Source organism: Odocoileus virginianus, chromosome 5 (assembly GCF_023699985.2).
Source record: "Odocoileus virginianus isolate 20LAN1187 ecotype Illinois chromosome 5, Ovbor_1.2, whole genome shotgun sequence".
Classification (NCBI taxonomy): Eukaryota; Metazoa; Chordata; class Mammalia; order Artiodactyla; family Cervidae; genus Odocoileus; species Odocoileus virginianus.
In genome coordinates, this window is record NC_069678.1 from 42,243,879 (window position 1) to 42,260,617 (window position 16,739).

General features: G+C 40.0%; 1 long non-coding RNA gene across 1 annotated transcript; it reads right to left on the reverse strand.

Moving 5' to 3' along the window:
* Window positions 1–949: 949 nt before the first annotated feature.
* On the reverse strand, window positions 950–8,507 carry LOC139035203 (uncharacterized). The gene is made up of 3 exons (XR_011487811.1): window positions 8,390–8,507; window positions 2,322–2,463; window positions 950–1,185 (listed from the first exon to the last, which is right to left on the reverse strand). It is a non-coding gene; the product is annotated as an uncharacterized lncRNA (long non-coding RNA).
* Between the last annotated feature and the right edge of the window lie 8,232 nt (window positions 8,508–16,739).

Consider the following 16,739-nt stretch of genomic DNA (forward strand, 5'->3'; position numbering starts at 1 on the left):
TGGTAAAGAGATAATGAAAGAAGATGGGTTGTTTATCACATAGTAGGATTAACAAATATTCATTTTTATTTTCTTCTCTTTCATTCAAACAGTTGAACTTACTCTCTTTGATCCTCCTTTCCTGCAAGGAAATCACTTAATATGAAACATGACAGAAATAACTGATGGGCCAACCACATCTGATTTCCATATACAGGGTAGAAGGCATACCCTTCAGCTTTCTGTCCATAGAGAACATGGCCAGATGTCAATGAAACTAACAAACATTTAAATACAAGTTTGGGCTACATAAGATCTTTGTTTACTTTGATAATGGAAAGTCATCATGTGATACCAGAGCAATAAAGAAATGTAACTACTTTTCTCTATGAAAAAATAGATGATGGAGACTTTACAACATATAGATGAGAATAACAAGCAGGAATCCATAAAGATATTATATATAGTTACCTAGAATTGGTTCTTCCCACTCAAAGATCTACCTGAGAGACCTTAGATAATATTTAAAAACAATTTGCAGGTAAGATTAAATGCAGGTAAAACTAGATTAAGGTTATGTTATTAATACTTGATCAAGGATTCTTGTAATGGACCATGATGAGATAAATTAACAGAATTCTGCAGATATGGAGGCTCTAATTATCCCACATTAGAATTCTCTAAAAGATCCCCCAAATACCCATAGGTAAGACATGGATCAGAGTTTACCTAAAATACATGCTATAAGCTTCCTGCTAGCCCCAATATGCACTCTACTAAATATGGCTTTTCCTGTAGTGATAACACTGCCTGTTAGTTAATTCTAAGGGAAGGAAACCAAGTTGGTGTTTAGGGTATGAACTGAGAGATGGATTAGTGATTCAAGTTAGACATGACTGAATGACTGAGCACACACACACACACACACACACACACACACACACACACTTGAAGCAGAATGAAGTCCATGTCAAATTCAGAACAGGGATATCGTATTCCCAAACAGGGTTATATGCCCACCACAGTCTGTCAGGGCTCCTCATTTCCATATAAGGGAATGTTTTAGGTCCAAGGCACACTCCTTGGCAGCTGTGCAAGTGTCAGCAAGTGCTGCAAACTGTGCATGACTGTCCTTCCCAACACTGTCTATCTCTTGCTAGTTGTGTTGCTCAATTCATTAAACTTTGTTGAGTTCAGCTTCCTCATCTATAAAATAGGAGATAATAATGACAATGAGAATACTTATGTTGTAGGGTTTACAGGTTAAATAAGATAATGAACATTAAAAAAACAAAAACAAAGTAAACTGTTCAGCTCTATGCTTGGAACATAAGTGCTCAGTAAATATTGTCAAAAAGTCAAGGAACTGAACTTTAGTCTACTATGTTGCTCAAATGAAAAGGAAGTATAGACAGTCATTTATCCATTCTACAGATTTTTATGTATTAATATTAGTGCCTTTTATGTTTTAGACATGGGGCTTCCCTGATAGCTGTTGGTAAAGAATCCACTTACAATGCAGGATTCCTGACTTGGGAAGGAATCCCAATCGAACTTGACAGTTCAATTCCTGACTTGGGAAGATCTGCTGGAGAAGGGATAGGCTACCCATTCCAGTATTCTTGGGCTTCCCTTGTGGCTCAGCTGGTAAAGAATCGGCCTGCGATGTGGGAGACCTGGTTCAATTCCTGGGTTGGGAAGAGACCCTAGAGAAGGGAACTGCCACCCACTCCAGTATTCTGGCCTAGAGAATTCCATGTTCTATAGTCCATGGGGTAGCAAAGTTAGGCACGACTGAGCAACTAGCAATTCCTAAATACTAGAGATTCAGAGATGAATAAGAAAAATGGTCTCTGCTCTCATGGATTTTACATTTTGATAGGAAAGATGAAGCAGTAAAGAAATAAACATACAATATTAGGATTGATGAGTTCTTTGAAGAAAAACAAAACTATGTAAGAAAGTGAAGAAGAAGAGTTTAGAGAAACTGGTCAGGAGAGACTTGGGGAAGTGATAGATGAGCAGAGACTTGAAACATGTGATGGGAAAAGCCATGAAAAGCTTGCATAAGAGTGTTCCAGACAGCAAACTCAGATGTTCTGAAGCAAGAACAAGGCTGAGCTGTCAAAGACTAGAAAGAAGGCCACTGGAGTTAGCAAGTGAAGATTGAAGGTCTAGGGCATTAGAGGCCCTGAGAAGGACTTTGGATTTAACTTGCAATGGATTATAAGATCTGATTTACAATTTTGAAAGATAATTTTGCCTGCTTTAGAGGGAATAAGAACAAAAGGAGGTATATATGTATATGTTTATTATCTCATCATATGTATTATATTGCCTACCTTGGTTTCAGTGGTAAAGAATCCACCTGCAAATACAGGAGACATAGGTTCAGTCTCTTCATCTGGAAGATCCCCTGGAGAAGGAAATGGCAACCCACTCCAAGATTCTTGCCTGGGAAATCACATGGCTGGAGGAGACTGGCTGGATATAGTCCATGGGGTCACAAAAAGTTGAACATGACTTAGCAACTAAACAGTGATAACAATAAATACAATATACATAATCTACTTATATTAAAGTGTTTTGTAAACAGTAACATAGCATAATAATTATTTATACTGTTGCTATTAATGATCATTATATCTTATTAATATAAATATGATAACAAATAATAATAATTGAAAGTGTCATTTTTAATAATCCATATCAAAGAGGCTTTCGGGTATCTGTCTATTATTCAGTTGCTAGGTAATTTAAATGGGCCTTATTTCCTACCCTATACTTCTGTTAATAATCACCATGGTAAGATAAACCTTATGAAGATAATCAATGACTCTATCAAATAAATCTGGGCTAAATGGTGCTAATCATTCTGCATACGATTACACTGCTTTGTTTTACCCCATCCCAATGCTTTCCAGAATGACTCTGCCTGCCTTTAGAATTCTTCAAATTGCTTCCCTTTACATTCTATTTCCAGGTGCCACTAGTAGTAAAGAACCTGCCTGACAATGCAGGAGATGCAAGAGGTGCAGGTTCAATCTCTGGGTTGGGAAGATCCCCTGGAGAAGGGCGTGCAACCCACCCCAGTATTCATGCCTTGGAAATCCTATGGACAGAGGAGCCTGGTAGGCTACAGTCCACGGGGTTGCAAGGAGTCAGACACAACTGAAGTGACTTCACACGCACATTCTATTTTAGCTTTTGTTCAGTTCAGTTCAGTCGCTCAGTTGTGTCCAACTCTTTGTGACCCCATGGACTGCAGCACAGCAGGCCTCCCTGTCCATCACCAGCTCCCAGAGTTTTACTCAAACTCATGTCCATTGAGTCAGTGATGCTATCCAGCCATCTCATCCTCTGTCATCCCCTTCTCCTCCTGCCTTCAATCTTTCCCAGCATCAAGGTCTTTTCCAATGAATCAGTTCTTCGCATCAGGTGGGCAAAGTATTGGAGATTCAGCTTCAACATCAGTCCTTCCAATACACTCAGGACTGAATTCTTCTAGGATGGACTGGTTGGATCTCCTTGCAGTCCAAAGGACCCTCAAGAGTCTTCTCAAACACCACAGTTCAAAAGCATCAATTCTTCGGTGCTCAGATTTCTTTATAGTCCAACTCTCACATCCATACATGACCACTGGAAAAACCATAGCCTTGACTAGATGGACTTTTGTTGGCAAAGTAATGTCTCTGCTTTTTAATATGCTGTCTGCTGCTGCTGCTGCTAAGATGCTTCAGTTGTGTCCAACTCTGTGCGACCCCATAGACAGCAGCCCACCAGTCTCCTCCGTCCCTGGGATTCTTCAGGCAAGAATACTGGAGTGGGTTGCCATTTCCTTCTCCAATGCATGAAAGTGAAAAATGAAAGCAAAGCTGCTTAGTCATGTCTGACTCGCAGCAAACCCAGGGACTGCAGCCTACCAGGCTCCTCTGTCCATGGGATTTTCCAGGCAAGAGTACTGGAGTAGTTGCCATTGCCCTCTCCGAATGTTTAGGTTGGTCATAACTTTTCTTCCAAGGAGTAAGCGTCTTTTTATTTCATGGCTGCAGTCACCATCTGCAGTGATTTTGGAGGCCCCCCAAAAATAAAGTCTGCCACTGTTTCCACTGTTTCTCAATCTATTTGCCATGAAGTGATGGGTGCCATGATCTTTGTTTTCTGAATGTTGAGCTTTAAGCCAACTTTTTCACTCTCCTCTTTTGACTTTCAAGAGGCTCTTTAGTTCTTCTTCACTTTCTGCCATAACTGTGAGGTCATCTGCATATCTGAGGTTATTGATATTTCTCCCAGCAATCTTGATTCCAGCTTGTGCTTTATCCAGCCCAACATTTCTCATGACGTACTCTGCATATAAGCTAAATAAGCAGGATGACAATATATAGCCTTGACGTACTCCTTTCCCTATTTGGAACCAGTCTGTTGTTCCATGTCCAGTTTTAACTGTTGCTTCCTGACCTGCATACAGGTTTCTCAAGAGGCAGGTCAGGTGGTCTGGTATTCCCATCTCTTTCAGAATTTTCCACAGTTTATTGTGACCCACACAGTCAGAGACTTTGGCATAGTCAATAAAGCAGAAATAGATGTTTTTCTGGAACTCTCTTGCTTTTTCGATGATCCAGCAGATGTTGGCAATTTGACCTCTGGTTCCTCTGCCTTTTCTAAGTCCAACCTGAATATCTGGAAGTTCACAGTTCACATACTGTTGAAGCCTGGCTTGGAGAATTTTGAGCATTACTTTGCTAGCATGTGAGATAAGTGCAATTGTGCAGTAGTTTGAGCATTCTATGGCATTGCCTTTCTTTGGGATTGGAATGAAAACTGATCTTTTCCAGTCCTGTGGCCACTGCTGAGTTTTCCAAATTTGCTGGCATATTGAGTGCAGCACTTTCACAGCATCATCTTTTAGGGTTTGAAATAGCTCAACTGGAATTCCATCACTTCCACTAGCTTTGTTTGTAATGATGCTTCCTAAGGCCCACTTGACTTCACATTCCAGGATATCTGACTCTAGGTGAGTGTGAGTGATCACACCATCATGATTATCTGGGTCATGAAGATCTTTTTTGTATGGTTCTTCTGTGTATTCTTGCCACCTTTTCTTAATATCTTCTGCCTCTGTTAGTTTTTGTTAGATGGCATTTAATGAGGCTTCACTTTTGATTATCAACAGGACACTATTTTACAATTTTACTTTATCTGTGATGTGTTGGTCTCTGTTTTTCCACTTAAAATTACAGCAGTGTAGAGTTCTATTTTATGCAAACAGATTATATTTCTCATTTATTTGCCTTAGTCCAAGATTCTACAAGAGACCTACCAATTAAAATTCACATTGTCCCCCAAATATAAGACAGGCCTTATTCCTCAAGTGAATTCTAATTCTGAAAGGAACACATTTTCCCCTGATGAAGAAAGCAAACTGTGGCTGGGAATAGAAATCTCAAGTGGCTGACATGAGACTGAAGGAATGTAAATTAATGTCATTGCTGTCTAGTTCTTGTTCATGCCAGAAGAGCACATGGACCTTTTTTCTTATGCTGGAAAGGAATATGAAGAGGGAAAAACAGCTGCCAGTCAGGATTCAATAAATTATTTTATTCTGAATTTTCAAGTAGTAAAAATAACCTTAAAATTGGTTTTCAAACAAAACCAGTATGATATAACATTAGAAAATATTTTTATTGCCTAGTAAAGGGCAACTGGGCTTCCCTGGTGGCTTGGTGGTGAGAAATTTACCTGCCAGTGCAGGAGACGAAGGTTCAATCCCTGGGTCAGGAAGATCCCCTGGAGAAGGAAATGGCAACCTCTCCAGTATTCCTGCCTGGGAAATCCCATGGTCAGAGGAGACTGGTGGGCTACAGTCCATGGGATCACAAAAGAGTCAGACACAACTTAGCAACTAAACAACAAGGCCAACCATAAATTATAAGCTGTTTTCTTAAGGTTTGATCTTATAGCAGGTAAATTATTTTCAAGGAGTAAGTCTTCATTCAAAATAAGGGATAACATGCTCAAAGTTTTAAAAACAACCACTTCCCCAACATGTATGTCAAGGCTGTATATTGTCAACCTGTTTATTTAACTTCTATGCAGGGTACATCATGCAAAATGCCAGTCTGGATGAATCACAAGCTGGAATCAAGATTGCTGGGAAAAGTGTCCGCAATTTCAGATATGCAGATATGTACTCTAACGGCAGAAAGTGAAGACAATCTAAAGAGCCTCTTGATGAGGGTGAAAGAGGAGAGTGAAAAAGCTGGCTTAAAACTCAACATTCAGAAAACTAAGATCGTAGCATCTAGTCCCATCACTTCATGGCAAATGTAGGGGGAAAGTGCAAAAAGTGACAAAATTTTATTTTCTTGGGCTCCAAAGTCACTGCAGATGGTGACTACAGCCATGAAATTAAAAGACGGTCGCTCCTTGGAAGAAAAGCTATGACGAACTAGACAGCATATTAAAAAGCAGAGACATCACTTTGCCAACAAAGGTTTATATAGTTAAAGCTATGGTTTTTCTAGTAGTCATGTATAGATGTAAGAGTTGGGTCCTAAAGAAGGCTGAGCACTGAAAAATTGATGCTTTTGAACTGTGGAGAAGACTCTTGAGTCCCTTGAGCAGCAAGAAGATCAAACCAGTCAATTATGAAGGAGATCATCCCGAATATTCATTGGAAGGACTGATGCTGAAGCTCCAATACTTTGGCCACCTGATGGGAAGAGCCGACTCATTAGAAAAGACCTTGATGCTGGGAAAGATTGAAGGCAAAAAGAGAAGGGGGCGACAGAGGATGAGATGATTAGACGGCATCAACAACTCAATGGACATGAATTTGAGCAAACTCCAGAAGACAGTGGAGGACATGGAAGCCTGGCGTGCTGCAGTCCATGGGGTCGCAGGGAGTCAGACACGACTGAGCAACTAAATAACAACTCCCACATGTACACATAAACTGTGTCACAGAAATATTTGCAGACCGTCAGAATTTTTGTACAAGATTTTGTGTCCGATCGTCTTTTTCAAATTTACCCTGTTTGCTTCAGGGTTCAAAAATGAAAGCCCTGGAAAGCAAGGAGAGAGGCAAAAGCAGTAGTCGCAACAGCAGCTAAAGCAGCAGCTGCTGCAGCGATATCTCAGGCTCTGACGGGAGCAGCAGCGGCCACCCTGGCAGCAGCCCCCACAGCCAGGCACCCAAACCCACCAGGCGGCGGCCAAGCAGGCAGTGAAAGCGCGTCCTCCAGGGCAGCAAGGTGGGGGAGGCTGAGAGCGCACCCTTGTCCAACAAAGACAGGCAGGTGGCATTTGAGGGAAAGGCCCGTTATCAGTACCAAGAGTTAAAAAGGTCGTTTGTCAAATTTACATTCCTACCAACGTAAGGATACAAACTCGTAATGAGTAATAAATAAGCCATTGAGATCTAATGCAGAGTATACTGAATATAGATAACAATATTGTACTATTATGATGTAATGTCATAAATACTGCTTCAGTGGCGATCATATTACAATATATATGTATCAAAATAACATGGTCACACCTTCAGTTTATAAAATATAACATGTCAACTGGTTTTAAAAATAAAAGATGGTTTTGCAAGGTTAAGTTGCCTGGTAGCTTTCAAATTTTATTTTTTAGGCACTGAAAGCATTTAAAAATATCTACTGTTTCTTAACATAATAAAGACACAACAGGGAATATTAGAATCCAATTTTTCTAGTTAAACTATTTTTCATCTTTATTATAGAGACCAATGTACTGGTTGTAACATGAGAAAAATAGTCTCATACTAACAGCCCATAATTATGTCTTTGAACTTTTTCACTGTGGAAGAACATGCCAAGTCTATTACCATTACCAATATGATTAAGTCTTATCATTATTACGACTGCTTGTTAAAAATGCAGAATCATATTCTTTCCTTTGTCTTTTATTAAAAACAAAGATCTAACTATCTTTTTGAATGACTAGAAAAATCCGTAGTATGTGTAAATTCTGATGCTGAAAAGAAAAATAATATTCCAAATCCACAATAGCTAAAGATGCAGAGTTTTGCTCAGTCATAAATGTTAGCATGAATGTTTTCAACCTTGAGTAGCCAATATTCCCCAAACCAACTTTTATACTAAGAGCAAATCAACTTTCCTGAGTCACATTAGCTTAGCTATTATAACAGGGCCCTTTATTTATTACTATGAACTCATGAAAACTGTCTCACACACTGACAGGATGCCTCCAGCATAATTCAGTTGAAAAGGGGGCACTATCAATTTACAGAAAACACACACTGAGAGAGAGAACAAGCATCCTTGTAGTGAGATGGGTACAGTAGGCTGCCTCAAGTCCTGTGATCTTTAAAAATCTCCCTAGACACACTTGGGGTCAGTACAAGGAAGAGATCCCTACTTACTCTCATGTAGAGTCAGAGTTGGCGGGCGAGTGGCTCCTGCCCCAACCCTGGCCTTGGCCTTGCTGATTCCTCAGCCTGACTTCTTCAGCTACCCAAATTAACAGCTTCAGCGGGACCAACTCCTGCAAAGCAAATCCAGGAATGACTAAGGCATAATCTACAGTATGCACTTTTTCTGTCTACCTTTCACTAATGCTGAAAGACCAGCATTGGTACCAGTGGAATCATAGTGGTGGCCAGCTTCAATACGCTAAGGACCAGAATTGTAATCAGAAGGATGCAATAACCCCCTATAAAATGAAGTATTGTTTGTCTGGTCCTGATTTATGGGAACAGATGTTTCTGGCTATAGAAACATGTGGAGCATATTGAAGCATCACAGTTTTTTTGGCCACCTATACTATTGTGTGCAGAGTACTGAAATGCAGTTTTCCTGAGTAAAATTGCCACCACCACTACCAGCCCCACCATGGTCATCATCACCATCATCACCATCACCATTACAGTCTATATGACCATTAAAGCAAATTTCTAATATTTAAAAACCAACCACAATATAGTAGAGTCCCATTCTGTATCTGGAGCTCCATAGTAGAAATGGCCATTGTAAGGTACATCAATATAGTTATGAGTTGAATTGTGTTCCCTTGATATCCAGAGTTTGAAGTCCTGAATCCCAGTACCTTGGAAGGGGACCTCATTTGGAGAGTCCTTATCAGGTTAAAATGAAATTAGCCTTGGTTCTAATGTGATGGTCCAATGTGATTGATGTCTTTATAAAATAGGGACATTTGGAGACAGACTGGCACACAGGGAGAACCCCATTAGAATATAAAGATGACCACCTGTAAGCCAAGAAGAGAGGCCAGGAAGAGATATTCTTCTCACAGCCCCTCAGCAGGAACCATCCTGCCAATACCTTGATTTCAGACTCCTGGCCTCTACAACTATGAGAGAAGAAATCTCTGCTGTTTAAGCTGCTTGGTTTGTGGTATTTTGTTTTGGCAGCCTTAACAAATGAATGCAGACACCAAGTGAAATATTGTGCCTCTCCAATATGTGGGCTGCAGCAAAAATCCATAAAGCTGAGATATCCACAGACCATGCAAAGACAGCCTTGCCTTGCTTCTCAGGGCAACCTCTGGTGTGTTGACACAAGGACACTCAGCCTCTGTTGGTCTCCATACATGGTAGCTGGGAAGTGAACACATTTTCAGTGGTTGTCCATGCATGCAGACAAAAGCTATGTTTACAGATTATCAATTTGTTTTCTAAATCTCCTGAACTGGAGAACATCAGGACACATTGCCTGAGACTTTGTATTCAGAATGGACTGTCTCAAATAAGATACAATTTCAAGGGATGAATATGAAGTCCTTTCTCAGCTGAACAAATTTACTGCATGGGTGAAGACTAAGGACATCTGGTTGAAAATGCTTTTTGTCAAACAGACATAGCAAGGGGTTTTAATTGATCATGAATTTATTATGAGCCAAGAGGAATACTGCTGTCCATAAAGTTAAGAAATCACTAACATCCAGAAAGCCTTGTCATTCCAGCTCATAGGAGGAAATATTTCTGCGCTATGCTAAACTAGCCAGATTCTGCCTGAATTGGAATATACAGATTAGCTTTGTATCACATCCTTAAATCTCATTAAAAAAACTGCAAAAAACAACAACTGTGGGTGGGGTGGTGAAAAAAGATGTTATATGAACTGTTGATGGAATTTGGTTAATTTAATGTAGAAAAGGAAATTTGGAGATGCAGAGGAGGAGGAAATATTGGTTGTCAATCTTCAAATACATAAAGGGTACCATATCAAAAAAGAATCATAGTTGTTCTGGAGGTTCCCAAGAGAAAGAACCGGGACCAATTAGAGTAATGGTAGACAATTTTCAGCTCAAGATTGAGAAACTATGTGTAATTACGTCCTTAAGATAGGATGGGCTGTTTAGGGGACTGATAAGCTTGTTTTATGGGAATATCCAAGCAAAGGCTGAGCACCACTCCCTATAGGAGGGAAGATGGATGCAATGTGGGACTTTGAGACCTGCTTTTCAAAGGTGTGGTCAGGATGGCCTGTGGGTGGAAATTCAGGAAACCATCTGGCCCAGGCTGCTAACTCTTGAGGTGGCATCCTAGGCTATGCCACCCTAATGGTGACTGTCTTCTCCATCCCCCCAAAACCACCTACAAACTTGCTAATTTAAATTACCATTGACAAAAATAGTATTGCTGGTGGTTGCTGAAAATGACCCCAGGATGCTATGTTTCTACATCTATGCTCAAAGTTAGTGAGGGATGGGGCTCTCAGACACCTTATCAACCTGAGCCTTGTTCTTCCCAGTTGTAAGATGGAGACTGCACAACATCATTGTCAAGACTGTGGATATTGGAGCTACATTAAGTTCAAATCCTAGCTCCATGCCTTACTAGCTGTATGAATCTACTAGTTAATCTCTGATGCCCCTTTGTCTATAAACTACAGATGACAGTAGTTGAACCTATCTTATAAATTGTTGTGGAAATTAAATAAGCAAAGAGATGTTACATACTTTGAACAGGGTCCACTGCTATCTATTCTATATTTCAATTTTAACCTATCTGCCCCCAGGCTGACATCTGTATTAAGATGTTTACTCCGACTAGTCTCTAAAATGATTTCAAAACATGGAAATTCCAACTATATTCAAACTTGAGGTGTCATCTCACCAAACAATAATTGATCCTTGAAAAATAAATCAGATTTTAGATGAAAAACCACCTGAGGGCTCAAGTTTCAATTAAAAGTGTCTACTGAGGCAAGCTTCAAGCTAAGCTCTATAGTAGCAGTTCTCAAAGTGTGGTCCCTAAATTAGCTGCATTAGCTTCTTCTGGTGCCTAAGTCCATTTGGTGTGCTATCACAAAAATTACATGGACTAGATGACTTGCATGCATGCTAAGTTGCTTCAGTCATGTCTGACTCTGTGCAACTCTATGGACTGTAGCCAACCAGGTTCCTTTGTCCCATGGGATTCTCCAGGCAAGAATATTGAAGTGGGTTGCCATTTCCTTCTCCCTGGATGGCTTAAACAATGTTTATTTCTTATGGTTCTGGAGACTGGAAAATCCAAGATCAAGGCACTAGTAGATGCAGTCTTGAGGACCCACTTCTTGGTTCATAGAGAGCCATCTTCTCATTGTGTCCTCATATGGCAGAAGGAAAATGAGAGAGCTTTCTGGAGTCCTTTCTATAAGGGCACTAATTCCATTCATGAGGGCTCCACCCTCATGACCTAATTGCTTCCTAAAGGTCCTGACATCACATTGTGGGTTAAGATTCAACTTGTGACTTTCTGGAGAGAGATGGGAGAAGGAAATGGCAACCTACTCCAGTATTCTTGCCTGGAGAATTCCACGGATGAGGAGCCTGGTAGGCCACAGTCCATGGGGTCACAAAGAGTCAGACATGACTGAGTGACTAACACACACTTTTGGAAAGACACAAACTTTCAGTTCACTGCACCTAGGAATCTTTTAGAAATGCAAATTTGCTGGCCCCACCTTGGACCTATAAAGTCAGAGACTCTAAGTGTGGGTCCAGTGATCTTGTTAATAAGTCCTACAAGTGATTTGATGCCCACTAAAGTTTGAGTTTCAATTCAGTAGATCTAGGATGAGGCCCAAGAATGTGCATTTCTAACTGGCTCCCAGGTGATGCTAATGCATCAACCGCACTTTGGAAACCATTGCTCTCTAAGCTCTGGTTCCCTTTTGGAAAACCTGAGACTGACACACATGAAATAATTAGAGATCATTTATGTCTCCCAAATTGTGTGCTGTTGATTGTGTGGAGCAAGAGAAAAGAATGCAAAGATGCATGCAATTGAATTCAATGCATGCAGTGCTGTGAAGCGAGAAGGCTGAATGGAGAAGGAATCTTGCAAGCAGAGGCTTGCATGTAGAACAAGTGGTGACCATGTGGCCAGAAACAACGGCAGATAAAAGGGAAATATTGGCTACTCCAGATTAGTGAGATCATGGAGAAATTTGGTAGTTAGGCAGAGAAATCTGGACTTGATTCAGGAGCCCATGCTATCTCTGAAGCAGGAAAAGGACAAAAGCCTTCAGAGTATTATAAAACAAAGAATGTTAACCCACATCCAGTTCTACAGTGACTGTCCCTAGCTCCTGCAGTTGCTGATCCTAAGAATTAAGAACCAAGACAGAGCACTTCCATAATTACATATATACCTCAGGAAGAATTTTGATAGGCCGAGGTTTTTTGCACTTTCCCATATTTACATGGAAAAACCCTGAAATCATTAACTGAGATATCTGTTCCTTGTGACTGACAGTAATCTTTTACCAAGATGTAAGCTTGACTGTATGTTCCCCCAAGCCAAAAAGTTAAGTATATACTAGCTTCACCCCTATGCCTTTGGGGCAATTTTCTCAGAGCTATTGATTGTCATCTGGGATATTGTCCTTGGTAAAACTCTAAACAAAACTTAAATTCACATCTCTATGTTATGCATTTTTCTTTCAATCTACAGTATTAGAAAGGTGAATCTAGGTGAATTTAAGGAAGAAAAGCCTAGAATGGAGGCTGCAGCTGGTAAGTTTGAAGGTAGAATGACGTAGCTATTAGAGTTTACTGCAATCAGATGGCCAGACAGCCAGGAACTGAACCCTGGCTTTATTTCTTACAATAAATTGTTTTTTGGGCAAGTCAATCTATACGATACGTCTGTAAATGGGGCTGAGAATCACCCCTGTCTTACTTGACCATTACTATGATCTAAGAATGAGGATTTGAATTAGCTTGGTAACACATAATAGAGAGGAAATGTGAAACAAACAGACAAATAAACTCCTCTCATAGCTTTGAGTCCACAAGAAAGAAAGAATGATTACATAGTACCAAAAATCACAAAGGGACTTCAAGATGAGGAAAATAAATCTGATTTCCTTTCAGAAACAATATTTCAAGCTAAACTTTCCAAATCCTTGCAAAGTAGACATACATTCATTTATTTTTGTTTCTAATTAGCTAGAGTATTGTCCTCTTTTGAGAGAGCTGGATTGAGATAATCTTTTTGATAATATTTTGTTTCTGGAAAAGGAATTGGCATGATTTTCAATTTTACTGGCATTCAGGGAGTTTGAAATAAATTTAAATTCATATGCTTTAATTCGTGTTTTAATTGTTATTATGAGCTTTGTAGTATTTGATTTTCTTCATCGTCATAAAGAGAATTTGTATGCCTACTGATGTTAAAAAGGAGAATCCCTAAGACACAAAATATTATTCAGAATGTTCTTTTCTTCTTATACTTATAGCATAAGGTACTTATATAAAGTAATCTAGACCACAAGGGTGAGGATCTGGTGGCAACTATTGATCCCTACACATCATGTTTCGGTAGTAAAATGCAGCGCTCTACATGAAGCTCTAACCTCCAAGTTCAGATGATTGGGCCACTGACTTTAAACTTACTTCATTTTTTACTTGCTGTTATTTGGTCACTAAGCCACATCTGACTCTGTTGCAACAGTACCCCACCAGGCTCCTCTGTCCACGGGATTTCCCAGGCAAGCATACCGAAGTGTGTTGCCATTTCCTTCTCCAGGGGATCTTCCTGACCCAGGAATCAAACCTGAGTCTGAGAGAAGCCCCTGGTGGCTCAGTTGTAAACAATCCCTCTGCCAATGCAGGGGATGTGGGTCATTATAATTGCCAAAACCCATAGAATGTATAGCACCAAGAATAAACCCTAATGTAAGTTGGGTGATAATGATGTGCTAATATAGCTTAGGTTCAGTGATTGTAACAAATGTACCAGTCTGGTGTCTCTGGTATAGGATGTTGATATTTGGAGATTATGCATGTGTAGGGGAAGGAGGTTATGCAGACCTCTGTACTTTCTGCTCAATTTTTATGCAAACATAAACCTGCTCTAGAAGTGTTATATTTATTAAATGTTTTGTATTTTGCTTTTATTTTTTAATATAAAAGGAGTTTTTTAGAATAAAAACTTTAGAAACAAAAATAATTTAAAAATTTAACAATGGCTTTAATCTACTTTTAAAAAATGTGTGCTCTTTAGTTCTTCTTCGCTTTCTGCCATAAGGGTGGTGTCATCTGCATATCTGAGGTTATTGATATTTCTCCCAGCAATCTTGATTCCAGCTTGTGCTTTATCCAGCCCAGCATTTCTCATGATGTACTCTGCATATAAGTTAAATAAGCAGGGTGACAATATATAGCCTTGACGGACTCCTTTTCCTATTTGGAACCAGTCTGTTGTTCCATGTCCAGTTCTAACTGTTGCTTCCTGACCTGCATACAGATTTCTCAAGAGGCAGGTCAGGTGGTCTGGTATTCCCATCTCTTTAAGAATTTTCCACAGTTTGTTGTGATCTACACAATCAAAGGCTTTGGCATAGCCAATAAAGCAGAAGTAGATATTTTTCTGGACTCTCTTGCTTTTTTGATGATTCAACAGATGTTGGCAATTTGATCTCTGGTTCCTCTGCCTTTTCTAAATCCAGTTTGAACATCTGGAAGTTCACAGTTCACATACTGTTGAAGCCTGGCTTGGATAATTTTGAAGAAGGGCTTAAGAACCTCTTAATGAAAGGGAAAGAGGAGAGTGAAAAAGTTGGCTTAAAACTCAACATTCAGAAAACTAAGATCATGGCATCTGTTCCCATCACTTCATGGCAAGTAGATGGGGAAAAAGTGACAGACTTTATTTTCTTGGTTTCCAAAATCACTGCAGATGGTGATTACAGCCATGAAATTAAAAGACACTTGCTCCTTGGAAGAAAAGTTATGACCAACATAGACAGTATATTAAAAAGCAGAGGCATTACTTTGCCAGCAAATGTCCATCTAATCAAAGCTATGGTTTTTCCAGTAGCCATGTATGGATGGGAGAGTTGGATTATAAAGAAAGCTGAGCAGCGAAGAATTGATGCTTTTGAACTGTAGTGTTGGAGAAGACTCTTGAGGGTCCCTTGGACTGCAAGGAGATCCAACTACCCTAAAGGAGATCAGTCCACTCTAAGGGAAATCAGTCCTGAATATTCATTGGAAGGACTGATGCTCCAATACTTTGGCCACCCGATGTGAAGAACGGACTCATTTGAAAAGACTCTGATGCTGGGAAAGATTGAAGGGGAGAGGAGAAGGGGACAACAGAGGATGAGATGGTTAGATGGCATCACCGACTCAATGGACACGAGTTTGAGTTAACTCCAGGACTTGGTGATGGACAGGGAGGCCTGGTGTGCTGCAGTCCCTGGGGTCACAAAGAGTCAGACATGACTGAGGGACTGAATTGAACTGAACTGAAAAATATAGTCATGTGTAATGTCACTTCAGTCGTGTCCTACTCTTTGTGATCTTATGGATGGTAGCCCACTAGGCTCCTCTGTCCATGGGATTCTCCAGGCAAAAATACTGCAGTGAGTTGCCATGATCTCCTCCAGGGGATCTTCCTGACCGAGGGATCAAATCCATGTCTCCTGCATGGGAGGGCAGGTTCTTTACCACTAGCACAACCTCTCTCTCTACATATGCACATTTGTATGTATATGTGCTAAACCGCTTCAGTTGTGTCTGACTCTGAGACTGTATGTACCGTAGCCCACCAGGCTCCTCTGTTCATGGAATTCTCCAGGCAAGAATACTGGAGTGGATTACTATTTCCTCCTCCAGGGATATATGTGTGTGTGCGTGCGCATATATGTGTATATATATTTCATGTGTTCTGAGTATGACTTACTACATTTATTTTTGAATCTTTAAGATTATTATTCTCAACAGAACAGAGATTATGTGAAAAATCTTGATTATAACAGCATGACTCTGCTGAAATAAAGATAAGATAAATTTAATGGAATAACAAAAACCCAGAAAATCCAAACAAATCATTAATATCTTTGTAATAATAATTAAGTGCAATCATCTCAACAGTTTTCTTGATATTCAATCATAAAAACTACAACCTTACACACACACACACATTCATATACATAGATATATTTATTTAGTCACTCTGAAATGTATTTTTCAAGGTAGAGAACAGCTTGTCGACTTGGCTATAAGTTTAGAATATTCAGACTTGGAGGAGGCTGAGGTCCGGAATCCAGGTCTGAGGTGGATGGGAAGGTTCAGGCGTGGCTTCTGGGGTCTTGGCTTGGAGCTGGATGGAGGCTGGTGACAGGATTTCGTGTTGGCTCTGCGGCAGAGACTGTCATTTCAGCTAGGAATTGGTATGACATTCTGTGGGCTTAAAAATACCGCCAGCATCTTCCTTCCCCTCTCTTCAGCTAAGGGCGTTTTCACTGCATTTCTTG